This window comes from Felis catus, chromosome F2 (genome assembly GCF_018350175.1).
Source record: "Felis catus isolate Fca126 chromosome F2, F.catus_Fca126_mat1.0, whole genome shotgun sequence".
Taxonomy (NCBI): Eukaryota; Metazoa; Chordata; class Mammalia; order Carnivora; family Felidae; genus Felis; species Felis catus.
The window spans coordinates 65,329,845-65,357,014 of record NC_058385.1 but is presented as its reverse complement, the minus strand read 5'-3'; the positions used below and the strand labels follow the sequence as shown (position 1 = coordinate 65,357,014).

The following is a 27,170-nucleotide window of genomic DNA, read 5'->3' as shown; positions in this document are numbered from 1 at the left end:
TCAGAATATTGTTCTCTAGGATTCCCCTACATAAAATGGGTACGTGTGGGTCTACCCCGCAGGATTTCCCAAAGAATTAAATCAAATGATGCAGGATTTGTGTCACATGCATGGTAGAATGACCAACAAATGTCAGGCTCTTACCTGGTTTTACACACTCAGGAATTGCCCCTGTAGAAAACGATTGGCAGTTTGTTTTGTTTTCTTCCTCTTCCTCTTTGGTTTCTTTGAGAGATCCTCTTAATTTATTTGATTCCCCCCCCCCCATTTTTTGTGTGTATCTTAATATCTGATCTTCTTCTTCCCTTCCATTTCTCCCCGCTGGAGCATCCCCCCCTTTGTCTGGCTCAGCTGATGACACACAGAGTACAATTGAGCATTGACCTCTGGCACAAATAAGCATCTGTCTTGCACATTTAGGATATTATGTTGCCTGTAATCCTTCCCAGCTTATGATTTTAAATTACTTTTAGAATTTCTGTGTAATTTCAGGTTGGTAGGTTAAAATTGCAATTTTATTTTGGCAGATAATGTGTTTCTAAGTTCTTCCCTATGTATGTATTAAATAGTTTTCTCATATAGCAAAGCGACTTTTTGTTTGTCCTTGACAACACTAGAAATTAAAAACTATGCCTTACTTGACAAAAGGTCATTTACTTTCTGGAAGAAACTTAAAATCTTATATTTAACTCGTATTGTGTTATAGAGATACTCATGTCTTTGCTCTTTTTTTTTTTTTTTTTTTGAGAAAAAAAAGGAACAGAAGAAATTCTTTAGAGCTATGGTTTTCAAAGTTATTTCTTTCTAGAAAGTTATTTCATTTTTTTCTTACTTAGTTATTGTTGTGTGTGATAGTCTGAATAATGGGCCCCCAAAGAAGGCCACATTCTAATCCCCAAAACCTATCAATATTTTATATTTCATGGCAAAAAAAGGAAAAGGACTTTATAAATGTGATTAATTTAAGGATATTGAGATTGGAAAAGTATCCCAGATTGCCTGGGTGAGCTTAATGCAATCACAAGGGTCCTTATAAAAGGAAGGTAGTATGGGCAGAGTCAGAGACAGAGATGTGACAATTGAAGCAGAGTTTGCAGTGCAGAAAGGCCATGAGTCAAAGATGTAGGCCGGGACGTGAGAAGGGCAAGAGAATTTGTTTTCTCCTGGAGCCTCCAGAAGAAACCTTGATCTGACACTTTGATTTTAGCCCTGTAAGACTCATTTCAGATTTCTGACTTCCAAACTGTAGGATAAATTTGTTGATTTAAGCCATTAAGTTTTTGGTTAATTCATTACAGCGGCAATATGAAACTAATACAATGTAGTAAAAATGATTTTTTTTCTTTGATTGTTCCTGAAGTCAAAAATTGGCTAAAAATCCAAAAATGTACCTCTGACATCAAAGTAGGCTGCTCACATACCTAAGTGCACATCATTTTACCAAACTGTTGTAACTGAGCATTTGAGCTCATTTATTCCTATAAAGAGGAGACAGATACCAGATGCATTCTGGAATGTGAGTACCAAACACATTTGTATAATCCTCCGAGGACTAATAGACTGAGAATATGTAGGTGGATGTATATCTATTTTTAACTGATTTGGAGCTAACATGCAAAGCCTTCCTTTCTATCCAGATTAAAGATCATTTGAGGACACTTCTTCTCTGCCAAAGAATTATTTGTTGACTGATAGACTTGGGAGAGTTTAATAGGCACTAACATAAATGAGGTTGAATGAAACCAGTTTGGTGGGCTGCAGACAGGGACAGTCTTGAGAGGACAAGAGAGACACTCTTTCAAAATCGGCAAAGTGTCCTAGTAAACATTTGAAGCCCAACCCTTGGGGGATAAATGGTTCTCTCATGACTAGTTTTACTGGCTTTTCATAATAGTGATGTAATAATCAAACAAAATACATTACTAAGCAGCTAGTCTGGTTAACCTCTAGAACCTGTGAAAATGTGCTTGGAACCTCACATGCCATGGAATGCCTCAATTTATTTTGGTTATTGTCATTGGCTTTCTTGGGATCACGAATTAAACCTGCCCGTATCTGGAGATAATACATGGTTTTTAAGATTCTTTCCTATTCTAAACACTGATTGGTACATTGACTTCATTTTAACTATATCACATATATTAAAACAAGTGAGGAAAAATTAACAAACTCTTACTAATATAGCTTCCCAAGGAAATCTTCCCTGACTTCTCTGCATTAAGTGTCCCCCTTTGTGTTCCATTGACAACCCCAGAAAACCTCTATTAGCCCCATGTTCATATTTTGATTCAAATATCTTCTTTTTTAAAAATATTTTTTTTTAATTTTTAATGTTTATTCATTTTTGAGAGAGAGAGAGAGGGAGAGAGAGAGAAAGACAGAATGTGAACAGGGGAGGGGCAGAGAGAGAGGGAGACACAGAATGTGAAGCAGGCTCCAGGCTCTGAGCTGTCAGCATAGAGCCCTATGCGGGACTCGAACCCATAGACTGTAAAATCATGACCTGAGCCGAAGTTGGACACTTAACCGACTGAACCACATAGGTGCTCCTATTGATTTGTTTTGAGGGAGAAAGAAAGAGCACACGAGGGGCAGAGAGAGGACAAAGAGAGAGTCCCAAGCAGGCCCTATACTGTCAGGCTCTGCACTGAGCCACCCCAAGCATCCCCAAAATATCTTCTTGTGAGCCCATCTTTCTCTTTTGGCTATAACCTCCCAAGGGCACAGACCAAGTCAGATTTGTTTTAGCTTATTATAGGCCCTCAAATAAACACAGAGTAGACACCAGATATACAGTTGACCATTGAACAACGTGACCATTGAACAACCTGAATTGTTCAGGTCCAGTTATACAGAGATTTTTTACAGTACTCTTCTTACGATTTTTCTTAATAACATTTTCTTTTCTATAGCTTTATTATAGTAATATAGTATATAATACATACAAAATACAAAATATATATTAATTGTTGTCAGTAAGGATTCTGGTCAGTAGTAGGCTATTAGTATTTATGTTTGGGGGGGAGTCAAAAGTTATACACAGATTTCGGACTGTATGAGGTGTCAGTGCCCCTAACCCCCATGTTGAACAAGGGTCACCTGTACAATTTCTGACAACCTCCTCTTCCAGTCCTTCCCTTTCAGGTGCTTAAAGTGGGAATGTGCATACTTCTTGCTGGAGTTATCAGATGTCTTCTCTGATTCAAGCACAATATCCTCAGTTTAAAACTCTCACTCTTTGAGCTTCCCCAAGGTGGGCAGAGTAGGAAGACCCTAGGCTTATGTTGTCTCATGAACACAACTACCTATCAAATCATCCTAAATATCCCCAGATACCAGCTGAATAGTGACAGAGAAAAGTCCACAATAAAGGGAGAGACAAGGCCACATTGAAATAGGTAGGAAGTGCAGAGACATGGTTTAGGGGAGAAATGGATCACGGGTGCTGTGGAGGGGAGGGAGCCATAGTAGCAAAGAAGGGCAAAAGAGATAGAGAGGATTCTACAGGGGAATGACCAAAGGCCAAAGGCCATTGTCTTGGAAAATGAGAGGGGCTGAATTTCATGAGTTCTTGTAACCAGCAGGGCTGAAATCCTGGAGCTTTAAAGGTCAGCAGGCCTGGCTGGGATAATGCCCTCCGGGCAGGCAAACAACCCTGGGCAGACAGTGTGGACACAGTGATCTGAAGAATGCCTGGGGCACCCAGTGGGGAGATTATTCCCTATTCTAGGAGCAAGTCCCTGAGAAGTTAACATTCTTGGAGATGCCTCTCAGCAGGGTCACTGGCTGCCTAACTTGCTAACACCAAGCCTTCCCCAGCCCCCCAAGCCCTGGTAGGAATGCCCTTCTCAGTCCAACTTTCCTCAGTCCCACCGTGGCAGGCCCCTCCCCTAGAAGAGCAGGACAATGTCTCTTGACCAGAGAGTTCTGTGGGACCTCAGTTCTGATGGAGTTCATGTCAGGTCTCATTTCACAAGCAGACCAGAGAACACCTACTTAAAAGTCAACATATTCAGGTGAGGGACCAAACCCTGCCCACAGCAGGCAAGGAGAACCTCTGCAGACAACTGGTCTGAAGGATGGAGCAGCCAAAACACAATAGCAGGCTGCATTCAGCGCACACTGGAGACACTCCCCGAAGTGTCAGGCCTTGGACACTACATGATCTCTTCCTCATAAGGCCATTACTTTCATGAGCAGGAAACATAAGTGGCTTTTCTAACACAGAGAAGAAGGCAGAGACTTAGACAAAATGCCAAGATGGAGGAATTTATCCCAAATGAAATAATGAGATAAGACCACACCCAGAGAGCTAAGAAACAGGTATAACTGACATGCCTGTTGGAGAATTTAAAGCAACAATCATAAGGATACTCACTGGGTTTGAGTAAAAAATAAAAGGTATCAGTGAGACTCTTACAATGGAGATAAAAGAGTAAAAAAAGAATCAGGGATGAAGAATGAAATAAAAAAGATTGGAAACAGGCTTGATGCAATGAACAGCAAGCTAGAAGAAGCAGAGGAACAAATTAGTGACTTAGAAGACAAAATAATGGAAAATAATGAAGCTGAACAAAGAAAGAATTATGCAACACAGGAATAGGCTTAGGGAACTCAGTGACTCCATCAAACATAAGAACATTTGTATTATGGGAGTCCCAGAAGAAGAAGAAAGAGAAAAGTGGACAAAGCATTTCTAGGGAAATAATGGCAGAAAACTTCCCGAATCTGGGGAAGGAAATAGACATCCAGATCCAGGGAGCACAGAGAGCTCCCATCAGAATCAACAAAAGCCTGTCAACACCAAGACAGATTGTAATTAAATTTGCAAAATATAGTGATAAAAAATCTTAAAAGCAACAAGACAGAAGAAATCCTTAATCTAAAATGGAAAACCCATAAGGCTATCTGGACATTTCTCAACAACAAAACAGGTAATAAAGTGGCAATAAACACATATCAATAATTACTTTGAATGTAAATGGACTAAATGTTCTGATCAAAAGACATAGGGTATCAAAATGGATATAAAAATAAGACCCATCTATATGCTGCCTACAAGAGGCTCATTTTAGACCTAAAGACACCTGCAGTTTGAAAATGAGGGGGTGAAGAAACATTTATCACACAAATGGTTGTCTAAGGAAAGTCAGAGTAGCCGGCAATCAAAAAGAATGAAATCTTGCCATTTGCAACTACGTGGATGGAACTAGAAGGTATTATGCTAAGTGAAGTAAGTCAGAGAAAGACAAATATCATATGACTTCACTCATATGAGGACTTTAAGATACAAAACAGATGAACATAAGGCAAGAGAAGCAAAAATAATATAAAAACAGGGAGGGGGACAAAACATAAGAGACTCTTAAATATAGAGAACAAACAGAGGGTTGCTGGAGGAGTTGTGGGAGGGGGGATGGGCTAAATGGGGAAGGGGCATTAAGGAATCTACTCCTGAAATCACTGTTGCACTGTATTCTAACTAATTTGGATGTAAATTAAAAAAATTAAATTAAATTAAAAAATAAAATAAAATATAGCCTCACTGAGAAAGAAAAAAAAGTAGCAATACGTGTATCAGATAAACTAGATTTTTAAATTCTTGTATGGTTTTTATCCTGCTTGATATCAGGGTAGTACTGGCCTCATGGAATTATTTTGAATATATTCCTTCTATTCCATTATTTGTAAGATTTTGATAAAGATTGTGATTATTTTATTAAGTATTTGGTAGAATTCACCAGTGCAATCATGTGGGCTTCTCTGTGCTGGGAGATTTTTGATTCCCAATTCAACTTTCATTCTTGTTATTGGTCAAAGATTTCCTGTTTCTTGCATCCAAGATTCATGATTCAATCTTAGTAAATTTTTAGTGCATTTTTAGGAATTATCTGTGTTTTTTTTCCTAAGTTATCAGATTTCTTAGTATATAACTATTAATAGTAATCTGGTATCACACTATGTATTTCTGTGGTTGTCATATTGTTTTTTTCTTCCATTTGTCATTTTGGTTTTTGAGACTTCTTTCTTTTTCTTTTTCTATTAATTTAGTTAATATAGTTAAAGCATTGCCAATTTTGTTTATTTTTCTTGGAGAAGGTGGTCATTACTTTCAATGTTATGTTATTTTTTTTGTTCTAGTCTATATTTTATTTATTTCTGATTTTTCTTTGTTATTTCTTTCCTCTGCTAAATTTCAGCTAAGTTTCTTCTTTTTCTAGTTCCTTGTGGTGTAATGTTAATTGTTTATATGAACTTTTTTCTTAATATAATCATTTATAGCATAAATTTCACTTAACATCTGCTTTAGTTGCATCCCCTAGGCTTTGAAATATTGTGTTTTCTTTTTCTTTTGTTTTGAGACATATTTTTATTTGACGTTTGATTTCTTATTTGGCCCATTACTTATGCAATAGTGTGTTATTTAATATTTACATATTAAATATTTACATTGTAGATTTTCCAGCTTTGATTTATTGTTGATCTTTAGTTTTGTACCATTGTGATTGGAAAATATACTTGGTATGATATCAGTCTCCTAAAATTTGTAGTATTTGTTGTATATATTTCTATGTAAATTAACCAGGGGGTACATGAAGAAAATATGTATTCTATATTTCATCGATGGAATGTTTTATATATATATATATATATATATATATATATATATATATATATATATCTTTTAGAACCATATATTCTGAAGTATGTTTCAAGTAGAAAATGTTCTTGTTGAAAAAGAAACAATAACTTTAATGGAGGGTACTGGTTGAAATAGTATCTCAGAGGGGAGGTGGTGGGGGGATGGGTACAAATAGGTGAAAGGGATTAAGAGTACACTTATCATGATGAGAACTGAGTAATGGTGTACAGAATTGTTGAATTACTATATTGCACACCTGAAACTAATATAACACTCTATGTTAGCTCTACTGGAATTAAAAATTAAAAATTTAATAAAAAGAAAATGCATTTGTAAAAATAAATCAATAAAACTGTCATTCTTTCTCTTCAACAATGAAGCACTCTTCATAATGCTCAAGTTCTTGTTTTTGTTTTTTACTTTTTGTTTTGGTTTCAAGCACATAAAAAAAATCCTCATACAGGGGCACCTGGGTGACTTAGCCAGTTAAGCATCCGACTCTTGATTTCTGCTTAGGTCATGATCTTAACAGTTTGTGAGTTCAAGCTCTGCATCAGGCTCTGTGCTGACAGCATGAAAGCTGCTTGAGATTCTCTCTTTCCCTTTCTCTGCCTTTCCCCTGCTTACTAACTCACTCAATGAATAAATAAATAAACTAACATTTAAAAATAAAAAATAAAAAATCCTCATACAATGACCCTTTGCAATCTGCATAAATAAACATCAAGAGCTCATGCTTTCTTTCATTACCTAAGTTTCTGCCAGACTTTCAGATTATTATTATTATTAAGTCACTTTCCCAGCCAAAATCATGAATTTTGCTGAAGCACTAATTACCTTTGGTAAAACAGATATTTTTTGCCTTCACTATTGCTAAATAACCTGGAAAATATGATTCTGACATTTTCCTATTACATAAGGCTACATTTGCACCCTTGATTTTGCTGGTGGAGACGACTTTTGATAACTAATCAGAAGGCAGAGAGGATTTGAAATGAGAAAAAAAAAAACCCAAAAACAAAAAACCATATGTGCTTAGAGTGACTGCTTTTGGAATCTAGAATTGTCTCAATGGCTAAAGCCCAAATAAGTATGCTTTTGATGAACTGCCATTTTGGTTCTGTGAGATGTGCCCACAACGTGCCTTTAAAATATAGTACAAATTGTGTATTTCTGGGTATTTGACATTGTTTTCCTTGAATCTATTTAAGCGGTTAGTCAGTCATTGGATATTCTAACAGCCTGTCAAATTTCTCTTTGTCAATCTACTCAGTGGCCACTACAACATGGGCATTCAATATGCAATAGCCAGCAGTGTCACTTCTGCTTAGTTCGAGGAGTTTGACCATTCCAATGCTTTAAACTAGAATCTGAAAGCTTAACCTTGGCCTGGGCTGAGCCCCAGAATCAACATGTAGCTTTAAATGACTCATTTTTTTCAGGGACTCAATTTCCTCATTCTTAAAGTTAATGGAAAATAAAGTCAACTCAGGCTATGTAACTTGCTATGATGTAGGCATCTAATATTCTAAAGAGATTGAGTAATTAATTATGCCTCTTCCTGACTTAAATGTGTTTGATCTAGTTCCATGAGGTTGGGGACATAATGGCATATATATAATCTTGCAACTAAGTAAGACCAAATTAAGAGGCATCTGCTGGTTCCTTTCTCAAGAAGGAGGAACCAAATCATTTTTCCTGGAATGATTCCTGGAACAGCAGGGCTGGAGGACCCAAAACCCCGCTTCCTCTGTGGCTCATGCCACACTCTGCCCAACCAGTCACTATCTCTTATCAACCTAAGGGACTTCCTCACATGCACAGAGGCCTCTCTCTGAGAACCAATTTAAAGAAGCCAGACTGTCATTCTATATCACATTGCTCTATTTAAACTCTCTGCTTGGAACTCATCACCATGTGTTTCTTCTTTATTCATTTATTATTTCATCCTTTCTTCAAAATGTAAGCTCAAGGAAATCGATAGCCTTGTCAACCCTGTTTGTTGAATCAACAAGGCCTTCAGATAGTGCCTGGTAAAATATGGTGAATGGTATTCATTCTTTAAGAACATGGAATATAGCTGAAATCTAACTACTCTACATAAAAACCTGCCATCATCCTGAATTAGTAGCATGTGATGGAAATAACTAGTCAATACAGTATCCTTTTTTTTCCTTGTCTTTCTCAGCACTAGTGGCTTCCACCATTCCTCTACTTTAGTGACTACTTTGTCCACATCCATGGCCTAAGCATTGCTCTGAATTGTTCTGGACTTAAATATGTAAATGCTTAGATTGCTTTTTCTAACTTATTCATATTTCTTTTTTTTTCCTCTCACTTCCTTATTCCTACTCATGACCTTTGCATCCCACTTTTCTTCCATTCTATCAATAGACCCCTTTCTGCCTTCACTTCCTTCACTTTCATAGTCCGTGACTTCAACAACAATGTTCTTCCTTTGGCCCTCTTAACTTTCCATTCTATTTTTCTAGACAATTTAATCACTTGTAGCTTTAAATATTACTTTAGAATGGTGAATCCCAGATTTATATAACTAATGCTCACCCGTTTCCAGAGTATCTCTAATTAATAATTAAACATTCAATACTTCAGCTAAAACTGAAATAGTTTAAGAAATTGTCTGTATTTTATTTTTAATTCATTATCCTAAGGCTTGATAGACATAGTAAATAATACTCCTCTTCCCCATCCAAGTTCAAAAACACTGAGAAACACAAAAGTCAAGCAGATGGAGTATGGTAAAAATAGTTTGATATTACAGCCAAAATATAGGCATATACCCACACACATAAATACCTTCCTAGAGGTCTATTTTCATAAAATTTATAGCATAGAAGATCAGAGATGAACTGGGGATTCTTATAAGGAGTTGGGTACCTAAGAGAGAAAGGAATTCTGTCATGCATGCTCAGTTACTTTTACAAACCTCACCAATCAAGTAAGTCATCTCCTTTTCCATGAAAAGAAGTGAATAAGGAGACCAGAATGTTGCAGTACTAGAAGCTCCCTCACTATGAAAACATTGTAAGGGAGAGAAATTCACTCCTCCAAAAATGTTATTTGATCCACTTTTATTGATATGATAATCCATTACCAAATGTGTGACACGGCAGCAAAAATAATTTCTCTCCAATATCATTTTTATTTGAATTACTCTTTTGCTCGTATTTCTACTTTTCATTTAAAACATGGTTCTCGAGCACTCATCAGCATTCTTTCCTAGCCCCCTCTCTCCTCTCTCCTCATTTCTCAGTACTTCCTGTTGTGTTCCCTTAGCCACTGCCGACCATATCTGCTACCATTGCCCCTTGGGAGGGCTCTACCCAAATTACATAGGGCCTTGCTTTGTGATATTCTTCCCTCAACCTAACCACGCTTGCCAAGAAAAGCCTTTCTGCCTTGTATCTCTTCTTCTAAGCAGTTTTCAAAACTTTGCCTATTTCTGAAACATAGCTATTTCATTCATATTACATGTACTGTATTATATTACATATGTGTATTTATGTGAATCTATTTCTTTTATTAATTCTACTCTGCTGTATAGCCATTTAGTCATTCATATTGCACCAATCACTTTTACGGCTTTATGGTGCTACCACATGTCTTCTTGATCTTATTGCTATTTCCTCGCTAAACGAGATTATATCTCGTTTATTTTTATCCTGCTCCCTGTCCTCCGGCATATATAATCCAATGTTCTTCCTATTTGTGGTTTCTTAGGGTCTCATCCAGCCTGGTGTCGATCCCTCCATTTCTCCTCTCTTTTGGCTAGGACAACTTGAATTCCTCTCTCTGAAGGGGAGTCGTTATATAAATCAACTTCCTACAAAAGAAACATTAAGTTCTATGTTGGCGGGTATTATGTCTATTTTATTCCCCACGATAGAATCACCCTAACTTTATTGCCCCACACATAAATGCTCAAGAAATATTTGCTCAATCAATGCCTCTCAGGATCATTATCAAATCATTTTCACTGTGAAAGTGACAGTTGTACAGAAAACTTGATGTGACACCTCCATTCCCATTTGCACCTGTTCCTCTGTACCTGTCTCCTTATCACATGATTTTTAATCTCAGTCTTCTGCTAACGAGATGGCTTTCTCCCATTTTATCTGTCAGTTTTTGCTTCATGTATTTTGAAGCTCTGCTATTAGGTTCACACATCTTTATAATTGCTATATCTTCCTAGTATATTGACCCTTTTTTTTCATTATGAATGTTCTCTTTTTACCTCTAAATAGACAAGTCTGTCTTGAGGGCTATATAATTTGTTATCAATATAGCCACTGTAACCTTTTCATAGTTTTGTTTGCATTTAAACATTCTTTTAAAAAAATTGTTTATTTATTTGAGAGAGAGAGAGAGAGAGCACAATCAAGAGAGGGATGGAGGGAGAGAGGGAGACACAGAATCTGAAGCAGGTTTCAGGCTCTGAGCTGTCAGTGCAGAACCCAGCGCCAGGCTCAAACCCATGAACTCCTTGATCTCTAATGCTCTTGTATTTATATACATTACATTATGTATAAAATATGGGGCGCCTGGGTGGCGCAGTCGGTTAAGCGTCGGACTTCAGCCAGGTCACGATCTCGCGGTCCGTGAGTTCGAGCCCCGCGTCGGGCTCTGGGCTGATGGCTCAGAGCCTGGAGCCTGTTTCCGATTCTGTGTCTCCCTCTCTCTCTGCCCCTCCCCCGTTCATGCTCTGTCTCTCTCTGTCCCAAAAATAAATAAACGTTGAAAAAAAAATTTAAAACTAGCTTTCCAGGAAAAAACAAACAAACAAAACAAAACAGAAAATGAAGAAACCTGTTTTCTAGCATATGCTGATATCTGTGGTGTAGTCTTCCCGCTTTCAAGCTACCAACATGATGTCAATGAACATGGAATTGGAAAGAGATGCATTATAATGGTGTTTATAAACTATTTCTACTGTATAAATATAGTACTCATAAATAAACTCAAGGCTATAGATGATAGTGATATGTAGTAAAAATAAGTAGAAAGTGATGAGTTTTGAGTGTTTACTACCTTTATTTTTAATATAGTTTATTTGATTGTAAGCTTATACCTAACATAGTCTAATTTTTACTAAATTTAACTACTAGCTTACAAAATTTCTGAAAATTTAACAGTTGGTTCCTGCAAGTTGATGTGGGCCAGCTCCAGCTCACTACTAAAAATATTATAGGTGTCATTGCACTTGTATCAATTGATGTCATAGTACAGAGAGGTAAGTGTTTGTGTGTCAGAGTTGTCGAGAGCAGATGTTAGTTCTTTGGCAACAATCATGAACATAGTAGAAATTTTCTCAGAAATTTTCTGGAATATGTTTGTAAAGGGCTTATTGATGTATCAAGTCTTAGGTTTAATCAGCTATAGTTTTATATTTCACCACAGCCTTTCAGACCTAATCCCTGTCACTGTTTAGAACATCAGGAAGCTGTAATAAGATTTGGGGCACTTTGTGTTATTATAACAGCCCCATTTTATATATTAAAAAAGAAATATATTACTATTAAACTGTGATCTAGTCATTATAATTCAATCTCCTATTTAGTTTATTTCTTTCCCTTTCTTTTTTCCTCTTGTTCTCCCCACCCTCAACCCCTTTACTTCCAGTGTGTGTCTGACCCAAGCTTTGTCACCTGATGTGGGAAAGCGGGATGTGATTAATTTCTTCTCTGGCCTTTTTATACTCTCCACACCCCATTTCCCTGGTCTTCTAAGTCTGGAGCAGGAAAAAGAAAGAAGAGATGAAAAGATTAAATGACATTTTACTTATATGATGCTATTGGTACTTCTGTCCCAGCTGTTGAATGACTTCTGTGAAGCCCACATCCAAATACTAGTCTCTCTGATAGGTTTTTTATTCTTTCAAATCACTAGTCTAACATGCACACCTAGCACTTGGTAGCTCCACCTTGTCCTTCCCTCCAGATCATCCGCCCTACCTCATTGCCCCTGTGTAACAAGCTGAATGTTACACGAGCAACTTTAAAAATCAAACTCATGCTCTTCAGCCTCTCCACAAATTAAAATTCCTAGAACACATAACAAAATGTACAAGAAAGATTCAGAGCTTCTATAATGCTTTAGGTCCAATTTGTTGTTTTTGTCTTTGCATGTGTATCTATTTGGACAGTGCATTATTGGCTGTCCTTTCACAGTTAGACATATAATCCTCGTATGTCCTTTCACACTTAAACATATAATCCATAACATCCAACATCTGGTTGTAAAGTAAGAGTCAGTCCAACACGTCTAGAAAACACCAGAGCAACCAAATGTTTTATCAGCATTTTTTAAAAAATTACTTCTGATTGGAATGTTTTCAACTGAACGAAACCAAATTAATTTGAGTTCCTAAAATGGGCCACGTACTGAGTGAGGAACTCTCATATGTGAATTAACTCTTACGTTAATATAACCCTTATAATAATTCTGCCCAATTGACCGTTATTATCCCAAGTTTTACTATAAACGAAATGAGAGCTGAGTGACAAGATATTTCACCCAAAGATGTGCAACTAGTAAATGACAGAATTGGGATTCAAACTCAACCTCGTGCTGGCGTTCTGGTTTTTGGCAACACATCCTCCACCAGTACACAAAGTAACTGTGTCGCCTCTGGAATTCTCACTCAGCCTGGCTGGTAAAGCTTTCCTGATGCAATATGACTACATCTTGCTAGTGTTGCCATTTCTTTTTCACATGTGACCCTTTAATTTTTTAGTTAGTCATCTGTACAGGGGTCTTTCTCATGCTCCAGGGCTCCCTTCATTTTAATTAAGCATGACCTTGGACCCAACGTGGTCCCAACTTATTGAATCTTTGTTTTTGGTGTTTGTGGAGAAAAAAAAAAAAACATTTGATGTTACTAGTTTCATTTCCACTCATCTCTTCCATCACACATCACATCACAATAAAGAACAGACACACCAAGTGAAGCAGGCCATGCTGTATAACATGACATTGGCATGGGCCTGATAGAGTATTTTGCCAGGGTCTTTAGGTTGTTAAATATAATGGGTATAATTATGCTCTATGATTCTCATATAAAAAATAATCACATTATTGATTCTTATCAAAATAAATATTGCTCAAATTTGGCAGGAAATAGGAGTTCATCCATGTGTTGGGGATCCAAACTCTCTCTGTGATTCACAGCAGAACACATAAATGCTGGAGTTTATGCAATGTAGAACATTTGGGGGGAAAGAGTTTACAGTCTCCTATCAATTCTAGTCATATAGAAACAGTGTTGTCAAAGGTTGTGTAGTCTACTTCAGGATTAGTGTATGAGTTTTATGCTTCCCATGGAAACCACTTTCTCCATGCCACTTGGCCATTACAACTTTCTTTGCAGTTTCCAAGGCCCAATACCTAACTGTTCAATACCCAGGTGTTCTTATGCCACATGATTTGAGTTAATGTCTCCTTTGTGGTCAAGCATCTGTTTCATTCAGGGGATGTGGTTCTGTCTCCTCTAAGTGAATCAGCATATATCCATGGCCCACACATTCTCCTCTCAGACAACACCTGATGAGTTTCAGCATTCACATTCAGTCTTCACCAAGTTCTATTACTCTACCTTTGGGCCAAGGAATCTCACTCCAGAGCAGGAGAGTTTATTATTCTCATAGAGAAAATGGGGTGAGCTGTTAAATCTCTGACAGCAATAAAAACAAAGTGGAAATGTATTTCTTTATAAATCATGCTCCCACATTTGCAAGCGTTTAAGTTTGGAAAAAAAAAAAAAGAAAACACATTTCACATTTAGGATAGATTAATGATAACAGCCAACATTTATTGAACATTTACCAGTGCCAAGCACCATTCAGAAATCTTTATATATAGTAGCTGGTTGTACAACCAGATTATCTGAGAGAAGAATGTTCTGTACTGTCTTTCTGTTATAGATGATGAAAGTGAGGCCTATAACTTGAGGCCTCAGGGGTCAACCTGGAGGTTGTGTGTACAGGGGCTGAGCTAGCACTGGGGTGGTGGAAACCTGTGTCTGTGGGAGGCAACCTTAAGGCTGTGACCACAGGGTTCACTTGGTAGTGAAGCAGGTGGGAGCCTGGATCTGCAGGAGCCTGTCTGACATCTAAGTCCATGGGGTGAGCCTGGCACTGGGGTGCATTGAAAGCTTCTATCCATGGTAATTGGCTTACTGCTGGGCCTGGCTGAGAGCTTGAGTTTGTGGGGGCTTATTGGGAGCTTGGCATCACAGAAGCTGCTGTAGGCCTGGGGCCCGACTGGCACTTGAGTGGCCAGGAAACTGGGTTTGTGGAAGCCTGCTGGAGACTGGTGCCATGGAAGTTGTGTCATAGACTCTGGGTCTGGAGTTCTCTCTTGTCCAGCAAGAGAGCGGGACACAAGATTGAAAATGCGAGAGAGGCTGATGTCCAGGAGGAGACAAGAGCCCCGAGTAAGGGTCCTGGCTCCATTTTTATTAGGATCAGAAGGCTTACAAGTGTGATGGGCACGCACAGAGACAATGAAACCGTGAACATTAACTCGTGGGCGTGGGGGGAAAAGGGGGTTTTGAAGATATGCCGTGTCAGGGGTTTGGGTCAATACAAAACAATATTCTGGTGCTGGGTGGAAGGTTGTTTACCACAAACATGAGGCCCCACCTCTGTTTACCTAAACTGGTCTAGGGGACAAGAAGGAGAGAGCATGCTACATTAGGGTCAACAGGGCATCTTTCTTTTGCTAATTAGCTCCCTTCTGGGCAACTTCTCCCCACTGAGGTCTATAGCCCTATTTACCTGTTTACCTAATTTGGTCCTTCCTTCCTGTGAAAGTAGCTTTCTGCTGTTGTCCTATACCTTTGTCCTGTACTGGGGGCCTTTCCCCTGTTTGTCCTATACTGGGGACCTTTGCCCCATTTGTCCTATACTGGGGGCCTCTGCCCTGGTTACCTAATCTTATTTACCTAATCTTGTTTTACCCAAACTTGGGTATGTTCATCCTATGGCTTTCCAATTCTTCATGCCTTGTTAACCCATTGGTGCCAGCTCAGAGAATTTCTAAGCTGATTCCCCACAAAGCTGCCTGGGGCTTCACCAGACTCCTGGGGCTACTAAAGGTGTCTAGTGCCCTGATGGGTTGAGGGCCTAGGTTCATGAGGGCTTCTGGGAGCCTGGAGCTGAGAAAGCTATAGGATCCTCCTGGGACCACTGCGGTTGGCAGTCACTGCCGGGGAGCCTGGATTCACGGGAGCCTACTGGGAGCTGGGTGCCATAGGAGCCATCTGGGCTGTTAAAGTTGTCTGGGGCCACTGGAGACAGCAGGTGCTAGTGTGAACTGGGGGCGTGCGTTTGCAGGAATCACTGGGGTCCCAGAAGCTGCCTGACGCTACTGGAGACAGAAAGCACTGGGTGACGGAAGTCTGGTTTTGCAGGAGTCTGCAGGGAGCCACCTCGGGCTACAGGAGTTAGCCTGGTGCTGGGACAGGCCAGCTCCGGGATCCATGGTAAAGTCAGGTGCCCATTCCAGTCTCCTCCCACTGGAAGGGAGTATCTCTCTGCATGGGCTGCCTGGGCTTGGGGTAGGGGTGACGGGACTAGTGGGAATTTATCTTTCTTACCCTCTTCAGTGGGTCTTTTTTCTTACTTCTATGCTTTTTTTCAGGTGCCATAATCTCTCATTTGGAATCCTTGGCTCTCCTGATCGTATTTTCACATGCAGATAGCTGTTTAAAATGATGTTTCTTGGAAGACAAGCCCTAGAAACTCCTATGCCATCATTTCATTCTTTCATATTTCAAGGGGAGAGGTGACACGTTCTTTACCTTCACATGTCTCGTGTGCACTGATGCCTCACACATAGGGTTGCTCTGTGGGTGTCTGTTGAATTTAACACATATAAATATCTGTAGTAAATTCCGTTTGTAAGACACTGAGAAGAGCATTGCATCTCATACAGAGCCATATAACGGAGGATGGAGCCCGACTCAGAGAAAAGATAAAACATTGTAAGGAGAATCTGTGGACACAAATAAAAAGAGCTTCAATTTATTTGTCTTTGTACTCCCAGTGCCTTTCATGTGGCCTGATAGATACCAGAAACTCACTAAATCCACGAGTGAACTAGATTTAAGAACTCAAAGAGGCTTTTATATAATAAAATATAGACAACAGGGAATATGGATTTTATAAAATTTATATCTCAGTGTAGTCCTAGCCCTCTCCCATATAACAAGTACTCATGAAATGTGGAAATGAATAAAGATTTTATATTATGTGTCATAAATGAAGATAGAGAGGAACTAAGCAGAAATAAGTGTACTTACTTTGGGCTGTAATGATTTGTGAGATAAGGTATGAGAACTCTATATGACGTCCCCTAGAAAGGAGGGCAGGTTGCAATCTCTTTCACTTACATGTTTCTGTGCTCCAGCCAAATCCGATTACTTCAACCTCCTCACTTGGATCTTATGGTCTCGGGTCTCTACACGGTCACACATGGGTTCAGGTCATGTCCACCCCTTCTGACTTCACTTAGCCAAAGCCAACATTTCCCCCAGTGCTTTGCCAACAGGCCACTATGTAATTTAGAGTGTATTCTACTGTGGTTATTTGATATATTAGGAGGTTTCATGCCATAATTTTCATGACACTGTACTTTTGTGAATTTAAAACGTATATTAGTTTGATATAGTGCCATTTGTCTGTTTTTGCTTTTGTTGCCTGTGCTATTGGTGTCATATCCAAGCAATTATTGCCAAATCTGATGTCCTAAACCTTTCCTCTGTTTTCTTCTAGGGTTTTTATAGTTTTAGGTCTTATATTCAGGGTTTTAATGCATTTGGGGTTAATTTTTGTGTATGGTATAAAGTGAAGATCCAACTTCTTTCTTTTGCATGTGAATATCCAGTTTTCTCAACACCATTTGTCAAAGAGATCATGCTTTCACCATTGTGTAGTCTTGTCACTCTGTCGAAAATCATTTGGCCATATATGTAAGGGTTTATTTGTAGACTCTCTATTCTGTTCCATTGGTTTATATATCTGTCTTTATGCCAAAACCACACTGTCTTGATTACTGTATAAGATGTTTTGAAATCAGGAAGTGTGAGGCCTTCAACTTTGTTCTTTTTCAAGATTATTTTGGCTATTCAGGCTCCCTTGAGATTCCATATGAATTTTAGGATATTTTTTTCTAATTTTGCAAAGAACACCATTGAAATTTTGATATGGATGCATTGAATCTGTAGGTAACTTTGGGTAGTATGGATATTTTAACAATATCAAACTTAGAAACATCTGTACATCAAAAGAAACAATTGAGGGCACCTGAATGACTCAGTTGGTTAGGTGTCCAACTTCAGCTCAGGTCATGATCTCTCAGTTTGTGAGTTCGAGCCCTGCGTTGGGCTCTCTACTGACAACTCAGAGCCTAGAACCTGCTTCAGATTCTGTGTCTCCCTCTCTTTCTGCCCCTCCCCTACTCGTGCTCTGTCTCTGTCTCTCAAAAATAAATAAACGTTAAAAAAATTTTGTTAAAAAGAATCAATAGAGTGAAAAGCTAACCTATAAACCTATGGAATGGGAGAAAATATTTGCAAATCTTATATTTGATAACGGATTAATATCGCAAAATATACAAGGAACATATACAACTCAATAGCAAAAACAAAACAAAACAAAAGCAAAAAACAAAAACAAAACTCCAAAAAACCCCAAACAGACAAAACCTCCACAAAAACAAAAACTAAATAACTCAATCTAAAAAATGGGCAAAGGACTAAAATAGACAATTCTCCAAAGAAGATATACAAATGATAACAAGCATGTGAATAGATGCTCAACATTACTAATCATAAGAGTAATGCAAATCAAAACCAAAATGAGATATTACCTTACATCCATTAGGATGGCCACTATCAAAAGAACAGAAAATAACATGTGTTGGCAAGGATGTGGAGAAATTGGAACCCTTGTGCACTATTGGTGAGAATAAGAAATGGTGTAGCCTTTATGAAAAGCATCATGGAGGTTCCTCAAACCTTTAAAAATAGAATTAGCAGAAGATGCAACAAATGAACTAAAAGCAGGATCTCAAAATGGTATTTGCACAACCCATGTTCACTGCTGCATTATTCCAATAGCCAAGAGATTGAAACAAACCAAATGTTCATTGGCGGATGGATAAAGAAAATGTGGAATATACATTCAACGGTATATTATGTAGCTTTAAAATAGAAGGAAATAAAATAGAAGGAAATTTGTTCCATGTTACATATGGATGGACCTTGAGGACATTATGCTAAACAAAATAAGCTAGTTACGAGTGGGCAAATACTATATGATTCCACACATATTAAGTATCGAAAGTAATCAGAAGCATAGAAACAGGACTGTGGGGAGAGGAAAAGGAAAATCAGTGTTTCATAAACATACAGTTTCAGTTTTGCAAGATGAAAAAGTTATAGAGATCTGCATGACAATGTGACAACACTTAACACTACTGAATTGTATACTTGAGAATAGTTAAGATGGTATATTTAAGATAATGTGTTTTTTGCTACACGCACAAGTGCAAGTGCACACACACACACACATGCACACAAATGATTAAACACCTTTCTATGTTCTAGAAGATTGTCTCTGTAATTGGGAAGTCAAAGACCATAATTCTGGCTTTTGTTATAAATTGTATCTCCCAGAATTTCATCTCAGTGGAAACATGGAGCAGCTTAACACTTGTCCTTAGCCCCTGGTATTTTCTGAATATTTAATTCAATGGGCATTATAACAACAAGTATTCAAGTTTCTCTCAAATCAAATGGAATCAAAAATAAACTGAAGCAAGTGACAGGATGTGTTTAAATGTCTCTGAAACACTTACTGAAATATTAATAGTATACTGTCAAATGTACTTGATTTCAAGTTTCAAATTTAAAAGTTATTTTTGCACATTGCAAACAGTTTGCAGTAGTAAGCTCTTTCCTCATTTACAAAGTTTTTTCCACACATGTTCTCACTCGGTCATCACACCTACCTTGTTAGATAAGGAGTATATTACAATCCCCTTTTCATAGATAAAAATACTAGAACTGAAACCTAAGGAGGTATTGGTCCTATGCCTTGGAAGTCCTATGGCTAAGGTCCTATGGCTTGGAAATGACAGGGCTATTAGTCTACCTGTAGTATTCTGGCTCCAAGTGGCACATTCTTTTCCATTACCCCACATATGTCATTGATGGCTCCTACCTGTCGTCTTTCAGGAGGTAGGAATTCAAGAGGCCAGATGAAGAGCAGTCAGTAGGGCTGGCACGGACAGTCTGAAAATCCTTCTCTTGAGTAACCAAACACACAGCTATCGTTTATTTGAGCAACAGTGAAGTCTATGCTGCAAGGTAAGTTGTTTGGTATGATTTACTGAATGTTGTGACTTACTAAAAACCATCTGCCAAGATCAATCTAACATAAATATAAAAATGTATTAAAAATCTAATTTCCTGCAGACGCGCTGGGACAAATATCACTGCGATGGGTATTTGGACGTGAAGGGAATGCGCATTTCATCGCTTACGCAGTCCGTTCTTCTCCCAGTGCCTTAAAACAAAGCTTTGCGAATCACATAAAAAGTATAGTTTGTCCTGGTAGCCACTGGAATTTGCTCACACATTAAAGCTTTCTTTAGAATGCTGAGTTTGGTTCTTAAATGTTCTTGGCATTTGTGTTTCTGCCCTCATAAGGCAGCACTTCAATTTTTCTCCCTTTGGCACTATCCTTCTCATTTCTCTTACATATCATTATTTCACCAAATGTACGTACTCAATATGATTCCAATTTTGTTTTGTTTGTTGGGCCAGTGAACCTGGGTAACCCGAGGCACAGGGCCAAACATCTGGTAACAATAAAATCAACACAACGGTAGAAGAAGATCAAGAATCCTGTAACCATAAGGTAATGTGGAGTATATTCGGGTAGCTATGACGGATACATACTAGAGGGTTTTCCTCTATGATAGCTGTGTTCTCTGAATTGACAGAAATAGGTCAAAGATCCCCGATAGCATGCTTTCAATACATTAGGCCAAGAGAAAACAGCACTTGTCCTTTGCATCTGGTCTAGATTTTAGCTTGGATTTATCCATTCTTCTGAGATCCTTAGAATCACAAAACCCTAAAAACTGCAAATAAAATATATCCTGAAGTTCACCAATTTAAAAGAGAAGGGCAGACAGCCTTTATACAACACATCTTCTTGTGTTCATCAGATTTTGTTTTCACAGTCGGGGTCCTGGGTAGATGTGGAAGTCTACGAAAGCTTATTTTCCCCCAGATGTCAATTCTAAATGTCATTTTCCTTCCTTTTGGCACACTATTTTTTTTTTCTAGAACCTCGGGCAGTCTTCAGTACTGATGCGTGCCAAGATATGTTTGGTGAGTGAATAAATAAATTAATAATACACTCTCAGTTTTCTCTTTACCCTATGGTAAGCCACATTTTTCCTTTTTTGATATTTGCATTAACCTCTTTATAAATTGTGTACTTTCCACATACTAACTACTTAAGTAAACCCTTCCCATTTCGAAGCTCACCATTCTCCAGATTGCTCATACAAATTTCTAATTTGATTACCTTTAAAATTTTTCCCACCGCTTAATTACTTCAGAGTTGAAGGTTTATACTTAAGCTCACTTTTTCCATTTCCAGTTCCATATAAGTAATTTCTTTAGCTTGTAGTAAGCATTTGTGGTGAGCACCTGTTCAGCAACCAGAGAAGGATACATTTTCCATTTGGAAACATGAACTAAAGCTTACAGTTTTGGGTTTTGCTGTTCCTAAAACATTCCTTATGAAAGTCAATTCATCTTTCCCTTTTATACTAGGACGGTAATAAGCATAAACAAGACTTTGGAAAAACCACTTAATAAGCCTTTAATTACATCTTCTGAGAGAAAAGATATTAAGCTTTATATCTCTAGAGTCCCTTCCTCCTTTCCATTGACAAGTTTATGATTTAAAAGAAAGATATAAAATACTTCTCTTCAAGGAATGCTGGCTCGACATATAAGGAAAACAGAAGATTTATATTCTCTTTGCATAATTCATCCAAAAAAATGGTTTGGCCTGAATTTATTCACCAAAATATTGTCTCCTGTGTTGTCATTCCACATTGCACATGAGCACAGATTTGGCCTCTCTGAACATTTCTGCTTCAGATAGTCAGCAACACAGAGGGCTACTCAAAAGGAAATTGTTAGCTCATTTCCTAATTAGGACACCCTGCACATTGAAGAAGCACACTTGTTCTCAACTCTTGGGGAAGGAATTGGAAATTTATGGACCTTGAAAAAGATGCCTCATTTTCCCATGAATTTTCACTATCTGGATCCCTTCGCAGCAATAACAGCTTCCTTACAATTGTTTATATCTCTGTTAAAACACAGACACACACACAGACACACACACACACACACACACACACATACACACACACGAAGAAGAAGAAGAAGAAGAAGAAGTGAAATGACATTTGTTTTCTTTGGCAAAACAGTAAGACCTGAAATCCATGTCCTGCCTCTCATTTCTCACTCTGTCCATTCAACCTTAGGTTCTGTGGGCTGCAAAACTACTATGATAAATCTTCTGATTTTTGTCTTAGCCTCAACTGGAGACAAGATGACTCCTCTCTGGGAGCCCATGACCGCATCTTTCCAGAACTTGTCATGACTTAAGAGCACTAGGTGAAACAGAATGAGCATCCCTAGCATGTAGTAGTAAATAAACTTCTCTTTTATTATTTGTTTTATTTCTTTGCTGATGACAGCTTTTCTGAACGTATCTTATCTGGAAGGCTGAATTTACATGTTTTACTGTAGGTGTTATCAAACTTTAGCATCTATCACAACAACAAAAGTGCAGGATATTGAATAAGTGCTTTTAGACGTATTATCTGGCCAGGCACAAGGTGAATCAGAGTAATAGTCATAAAAGTAATACCACCAATCAGACTAATAATTACAAACAAAGTAATAGTGGCAATGATGACCACCATAGAAGGATCTGCTACATGCCAGGCACTGTCTTTCTAGGAACGCCATGTATGCCATGGATGCATCCTCAGATCTCACCAGCCTGTATTTAGAAACAAGGTGACATTTTCCTTTCACACATACTTAAACTTTAGTAAATACAAACCTCTATCCTTCCAGGCTCCTCTCCTGGAGCAGCTTCTGATATTTCCCCTCAAAACTATGTTTACACTCTGTAACTTTTTCCTGTATTTCACTCGTCTCTCCAATTGGTCATTCTCCTTTGATCTGACTCTCCGAAAAGCACCTAAAAACTGATACCTTCAGTTAATTGCTACTAATTCAAGGCTATTGTATTTTTTTAAATCTTAAGATTATTGCTTGAAGCATAGATAATTCTATAATTCTATGTGTAGATATACTGTATATAACTAATTATCTACTTTCATACACATATATAAAGCAGATGAATAACTCATTAGTTGAACACTTTGCTACTACAAACGAATATTCTTAAGAAATAAAGACCAAATCCACCCTCCTAGGCCCATCCCAACCCCTGCTGGTTCTGTGACCTAAAGACAAACTAATTCCCAGTAATAAAGCCACTTTTCATTTCTATTAGTTGGGGTCCAGATTCAACTTCTTCTTAGCCCCAAATGAGAGAACTTTCTTCCGCAAGCTCAGGAGCAACTCGGTTTTGCTCCAGGTCTGAATGTAGAAGGCAACATCTATTTACTCAAGGTATATTCACTGGTGGATATTCACTCATTTGAAATTATGTCATCTAGTTATTCAACAGATATAATTTCCAGTACCAGCCATTGTGCCAAATGGCAGGTATTCTGGGATTATAAACAATAACAACAAAATGAAACAAGAACAAACATGTTCTTGGGGCGCCTGGGTGGCTCAGTCGGTTGAGCGTCCGACTTCAGCTCAGGTCACGATCTCACGGTCTGTGAGTTCGAGCCCCACGTCGGGCTCTGGGCTGATGGCTCAGAGCCTGGAGCCTGCTTCGGATTCTGTGTCTCCCTCTCTCTCTGCCCCTCCCCCGTTCATGCTCTGTCTCTCTCTGTCTCAAAAATAAATAAATGTTAAAAAAATTTTTTTAAAAAGAACAAACATGTTCTTTGTACTTGTGGATCTTACAGTCGATTGGAGGAGCCACCATTACACATCTCAAAGAGTGGGCAATTTGATCTCAAATATGTGTGAGGCATAACAGTCTGGTTCCTAGAGCCTTCCAGCATTCCTTTTTTTTTTTTTTTTTTCTGTCTTGAAGGAAAGACCGGCCCTGAGTTTGTCTCTTACACATACATACGCATCTCTCCCCCAAAACAAACAAAAACAAGTATTTGATAATAAAGAAAATAAGATTTAGGAAAAAACTGTAATCCTCCCTGGTTCTGTTTACATTAATGAAATAGATTATATTCTTGAAGAGGATATTTAACATTTCACTTCAGAGTACCAGAATATGGATTACTTTGCTGCTTGAAGGCTACCTCAAGAATAAAGACTGCATATTTGCTTCCTAGTTTCATGATTAACTGGTTTATTCTTATGATTTTTTTCCATTCCCAAACAGTCATTGTCAAGGGTGACTTTAACTATGGAGAGCAAGAATTATCATTACTACTCTTCTTATTGCTATTCTATTACTGTAATAATACTATTACTGTTGTTATTACTGATAATATAATTATGCGTTTTTAAGCTTCAAAGAAAATTGGGGCACCTGGGTGGCGCAGTTGGTTAAGCGTCCGACTTCAGCCAGGTCACGATCTCGCGGTCCGGGAGTTCGAGCCCCGCGTCAGGCTCTGGGCTGATGGCTCAGAGCCTGGAGCCTGTTTCCGATTCTGTGTCTCCCTCTCTCTCTGCCCCTCCCCCGTTCATGCTCTGTCTCTCTCTGTCCCAAAAATAAATAAACGTTGAAAAAAAAAATTTTAAGCTTCAAAGAAAATAGATCTTCCATGTACCTCTTTTCAAGTAGTTTTCTCATGGATCCTCAAAAAATTACCTTTGATTTGGTTATCAAACTTATTTTAATATTGAATTAAAAATTTGTAGACAGTAACTCACCCAAGATAGCCCAATAAAATTGTGATTGTGGATTTGTGATATTGACCCAGAGTTTTCTAACTCCACGATTTGACTTTTTTCCACTCTGCTGTGGGTGGGCACTTGTTCTCCCTAGGAGGTTAATGACTCTCTTGCCCAACACAATTTTCATCCAGTGCAACTTGCTAATATGGTGGGAGAGAGATGTAGAATAAAGAAATAAACCCTCCATGCCGAGGCAAGTGACAGAGGAATGTCTTTATGGTGATATCGAGGAAAAGCTACCAGAAATTTGTTAATAATATTTGATTTTTGAGCCTATTAACCTAGAGTGGTTTTAACAGACTATTTAGTAATTCTCAAACATTTTTGTTAAATTTTTCCCTTAATCTTCATTATGAAAATAATACCTTTTCCTCATTTACTGAATACAAAGTACTTAACTACTATAAGTAATTTTTCAAACTAGAGATCATCTCCTCCCTATGTGTCAGATACACTACTTTGCCAGGTCAGCCTCCCTACCACTGCCTCTTGCCTCCAGTAGCCTGGAGGTTCACCCACCTGGACTTAACTTTCCATCCTCCACAACTACCGATTTAAACACACATAACCCCAAGCTATCATATGTGAATTATCTCATTGAATTCTAGTCTATTACAATTAGAAGAAAACCTGCCATTCTCATATTTTTCAGCTGTTCAGGTAACTGATAAAAAATATGAAAGGAGCTAATGAATGAGTTCCCTACCAACCAGACAAGGAGAAACCAAATATCTAAATCTAAAATGTTCACTCCATGAACTAATAGTACAAGTTTAGCAAAATGTGATGTTTCTCTCTTAATGTATGATTCCGAAGGCTCCATTTAAAAATTTAAAAATTCATTGAAGAGGGCATCTTTTGGGATGAGCACTGGATGTTGTATGGAAACCAATTTGACAATAAATTTCATATATTAATAAATAAATAAACAATAAATAAATAAATAAATAAATAAATAAATAAAAATTTAAAAATTAATTTTAAAAACTGAAATTTGGGGGGAAATGTGCCTAATTCAGCAAAACATGTAATTTATAGGAAGATTGCAAAATATTTAGTGATTGATTAGATTTCACACTTTTACCTTTTTTTTTAAGTAGGAGTAATTTTATTTATTTTTTAAGTTTATCTTAGAGAGAGAGAGTGTGTGTGAGTAAGGGAGAGGGGCAGAGGGAGAGAGAGAAAGAATCTTAAGCAGGCTCTGTGCTCAGTATGGGACCCAACTTAGGGCTTGATCCCAAGACCCTGGAGTCTTGCCTTGAGCCGAAATCAAGAGACGCTCAACTGACTGAGCCACCCAGGCAGCCCAGGTTTCACACTTTTATTTATTTTTTTTTTTTATTTTTTTTTAAATTTTTTTTCAACCTTTATTTATTTTTGGAACAGAGAGAGACAGAGTATGAACGGGGGATGGGCAGAGAGAGAGGGAGACACAGAATCGGAAACAGGCTCCAGGCTCCGAGCCATCAGCCCAGAGCCTGACGCGGGGCTCGAACTCACAGACCGCGAGATCGTGACCTGGCTGAAGTCGGACGCTTAACCGACTGCGCCACCCAGGCGCCCCTTCACACTTTTAAAATGGCTTAATGTGTGCAGGCAAAAGCCTCTGTTAAAATTTTTAAAAATACATCTATCTTTTCCTATTGTATTCCTACCATAAGCAAAAATATTAGCAAAGATTAAACTCTGTGCATATCACTCAACAAATGTTTTTCTCTAATATAATGTCTAAAAATTATACAGATGATTATCGCTTTTTACTGTATTTGGGGGGAGGCATGCCTATTATAAACCCAACATAAATGAATTCCCTTATTAAAATCAGTAGAAAATTCCTCTGCACACCTCTCGAAAGATATGCTATTAAAAACAAAATATGATTCAAACTATTAAAATATTCCAATTAAGCACTGACTACACGAACACCTCTATTTTTCTCATTTACAAAATAATACCATGTCCCAAGGTGCTAAATGCATTTGAAATGCCCATTCAAAATGCCACTGCATTTGCTCAGCCTAGCTGAGCAAGCTCAGCTTTACTCAGCTTTGCTCAGCTTTACCATTCCTCATCTATCCAGCTTATAATGTCTCATTAAAACAATGTTACTTTTTTCCTGAGAACATATTTTTATAAGAATGCTCAATGTAATATCTGCCCTCTCAACAGAGTTTTAAGTGTACAAGCATACAATACAGAATTGTTGTTTATACGCACAGTGGTATATATTAGTGAAATACCATGCAGCCTTAAAAAAGGAAAGAAAGAAATCCTATAATATGACAATATGGATGAATCTTGAGGCCATTGTGCTAGGTGAAAAAAAAAGACTGTCACTGAAAGACAAATACTGTGGTCCACATAGATGAGGTATCTAAGACAGCCAAATTCATAGAAACA

The 27,170-nt window shown here is 38.0% G+C and overlaps 1 long non-coding RNA gene across 1 annotated transcript in view; it reads left to right on the top strand.

Annotated features, from left to right (window-relative positions):
* LOC109496188 overlaps nucleotides 1–27,170 on the top strand; it is a 150,145-nt gene that overhangs the window by 109,161 nt on the left and 13,814 nt on the right. The window contains exons 3-5 of the long non-coding RNA XR_002739596.2: nucleotides 19,902–20,033; nucleotides 20,493–20,586; nucleotides 21,021–21,065. This is a non-coding gene — a long non-coding RNA (uncharacterized LOC109496188). The remainder of the gene's footprint in view (nucleotides 1–19,901; nucleotides 20,034–20,492; nucleotides 20,587–21,020; nucleotides 21,066–27,170) is intronic.